At 48.7% G+C, this 3,361-nt stretch overlaps 1 non-coding gene across 1 annotated transcript; it reads left to right on the top strand.

Moving 5' to 3' along the window:
* The first annotated feature begins 1,272 nt into the window (after window positions 1–1,272).
* On the top strand, window positions 1,273–1,346 carry Trnat-ugu. Its single transcript has one exon. It is a non-coding gene; the product is annotated as a tRNA-Thr (tRNA).
* Window positions 1,347–3,361: the final 2,015 nt, after the last annotated feature.

Genomic DNA, 3,361 nt, shown 5'->3' with positions numbered 1-3,361 from the left:
CTGCCTGCTTCACTTACTGCACTTTTATATTTTCTCCTTTCATCAATTAAATTGAATATCACTTCTGTACTATCGCTCGTCTTTTTACGTACTTGATCCTCTGCTGTCTTCACTATTTCGTCTCTCAAAGCTACCCATTCTTATTCTACTGTATTTCTTCCCCCCCGCTAGCCGGCCGAAGTGGCCGTGCGGTTCTAGGCGCTGCAGTCTGGAACCGCGAGACCGCTACGGTCGCAGGTTCAAATCCTGCCTCGGGCATGGATGTGTGTGATGTCCTTAGGTTAGTTAGGTTTAACTAGTTCTAAGTTCTAGGGGACTAATGACCTCAGAAGTTGAGTCCCATAGTGCTCAGAGCCATTTGAACCATTCCCCCCCCCCCACCCCCACTCTTGTCAATCGTTCCCTAATGCTGTCTCTGAAACTTTCTACTACTCGTGTTCAGTTTATCCTGGTCCCATATCCTAAAATTCCCACCTTTTTCAGCTTCTTCAGTTTTAATCTACAGTTCATAAGCAATAGATTGTGGTCAGAGTCGACATTCGGCGCTGGAAATGTCTTAGAATTTAAAACCTGGTTCCTAAAGCTCTGTCTTAGCGTTATATAATCTGTCTGAAACCTTCCAAAGTCTCCAGGCCTCATCCACTTATACAACCTTCTTTCATGATTCTTAAACCAAGTGTTAGCTATGATCAAGTTACTCCCTGTGCAAAATTCGACCAGGTGGCTCGCTCTTTAATTCCTTACCCCTATTCTATATTCATCTCCCACTTTTCCTTCTCTTCCTTTTCCTACTATCGAATTCCAGTCCCCAAAGACTATTAAACTTTCGTCTCCCTTCACTACCTGAATAATTTATCTCATCTTACATTTCTTCACTCTCTTTGTCATCTACGGAGCTAGTCGGCATATAAAGTTGCACTACTGTGGTAGGCGTGGGCTTCGGGTCTTTTTATATTTGGGATCTTAACTCATTAGTGCGTTGACCGTTTTTTTCTCTCTGGTCAAGAATCTTTCCGCAAACACGACACATAATTTAATAGATACCATCTTAGTATGTATATAGTTAAGGCCCACCGGCCACTTCACCAACTTCTTCTTCTGTGGGAATGCACAAACAGTGCCCGAACTCTTACGGGAATGGGCAACGCGCCGTGAGTAATGAGTATAATGGGCGGGGGCACTACGAATGTAGTGCGGGACAATACGTTGAGAATGTGGGTTTCGCGGGAGGCGTGCCAGAGATAAATCCCTGCAGTCACGCTATCCTCTGTGTCCTCGGTAGCTCAGATGGATAGAGCGTCTGCCATGTAAGCAGGAGATCCCGGGTTCGAGTCCCGGTCGGGGCACACATTTTCATCTGTCCCCGTTGACGTATGTCAACGCCTGTCAGCAGCTAAGTGTATTCATTTCATTGTAACATAATTTAATACCTGACGTTTTCTGCAATGTCGTAAACTGCTCTACTAAGTGGACTACGCCTGTCAGTAGAGACCGTTTTGCGTCCACAAGTCCACACGTCATCACCTGACCTGATGCTCTTGCCAAATTTCTTGAAGGTACCACCAACCCCAAACGCATATGACTTTTAATAGCTATAATTATTAGTCTGAAAATGATGTAAATACTGATGTTACATTGTCCAGTGCACAGTCCCCAGTCACCAACAGAAATACACTCCTGGAAATTGAAATAAGAACACCGTGAATTCATTGTCCCAGGAAGGGGAAACTTTATTGACACATTCCTGGGGTCAGATACATCACATGATCACACTGACAACCACAGGCACATAAACACAGGCAACAGAGCATGCACAATGTCGGCACTAGTACAGTGTATATCCACCTTTCGCAGCAATGCAGGCTGCTATTCTCCCATGGAGAGGATCGTAGAGATGCTGGATGTAGTCCTGTGGAACGGTTTGCCATGCCATTTCCACCTGGCGCCTCAGTTGGACCAGCGTTCATGCTGGACGTGCAGACCGCGTGAGACGACGCTTCATCCAGTCCCAAACATGCTCAATGGGGGACAGATCCGGAGATCTTGCTGGCCAGGGTAGCTGACTTACACCTCCTAGAGCACGTTGGGTGGCACGGGATACATGCGGACGTGCATTGTCCTGTTGGAACAGCAAGTTCCCTTGCCGGTCTAGGAATGGTAGAACGATGGGTTCGATGACGGTTTGGATGTACCGTGCACTATTCAGTGTCCCCTCGACGATCACCAGTGGTGTACGGCCAGTGTAGGAGATCGCTCCCCACACCATGATGCCGGGTGTTGGCCCTGTGTGCCTCGGTCGTATGCAGTCCTTATTGTGGCGCTCACCTGCACGGCGCCAAACACGCATACGACCATCATTGGCACCAAGGCAGAAGCGACTCTCATCGCTGAAGACGACACGTCTCCATTCGTCCCTCCATTCACGCCTGTCGCGACACCACTGGAGGCGGGCTGCACGATGTTGGGGCGTGAGCGGAAGACGGCCTAACGGTGTGCGGGACCGTAGCCCAGCTTCATGGAGACGGTTGCGAATGGTCCTCGCCGATACCCCAGGAGCAACAGTGTCCCTAATTTGCTGGGAAGTGGCGGTGCGGTCCCCTACGGCACTGCGTAGGATCCTATGGTCTTGGCGTGCATCCGTGCGTCGCTGCGGTCCGGTCCCAGGTCGACGGGCACGTGCACCTTCCGCCGACCACTGGCGACAACATCGATGTACTGTGGAGACCTTACGCCCCACGTGTTGAGCAATTCGGCGGTACGTCCACCCGGCCTCCCGCATGCCCACATACGCCCTCGCTCAAAGTCCGTCAACTGCACATACGGTTCACGTCCACGCTGTCGCGGCATGCTACCAGTGTTAAAGACTGCGATGGAGCTCCGTATGCCACGGCAAACTGGCTGACACTGACGGCGGCGGTGCACAAATGCTGCGCAGCTAGCGCCATTCGACGGCCAACACCGCGGTTCCTGGTGTGTCCGCTGTGCCGTGCGTGTGATCATTGCTTGTACAGCCCTCTCGCAGTGTCCGGAGCAAGTATGGTGGGTCTGACACACCGGTGTCAATGTGTTCTTTTTTCCATTTCCAGGAGTGTATCTGCATTTATATCACTAACAGCCTGTATTTTCGTATTGTTACTTCCGCCTATGACATTACTTAAAATAACCATAAATTAATAACTTTCATCTTAGAAAAATCGATAGTCAAAGTGTTAATATTAAGTTTTTTTAAAAAATGTAATAATACTGCAGAGTATAAACATCCAAAGTTCATATGACTCCCGATACAGTTTTCTAATAACTCAAATGCTATTAACCATTGAATGTAGAATTGCAGATAGAGATAAATCTACCTGTCTTTGCC

Source organism: Schistocerca piceifrons, chromosome 7 (assembly GCF_021461385.2).
Source record: "Schistocerca piceifrons isolate TAMUIC-IGC-003096 chromosome 7, iqSchPice1.1, whole genome shotgun sequence".
Taxonomy (NCBI): domain Eukaryota; kingdom Metazoa; phylum Arthropoda; class Insecta; order Orthoptera; family Acrididae; genus Schistocerca; species Schistocerca piceifrons.
This window is presented reverse-complemented; position numbering and strand designations above follow the sequence as displayed.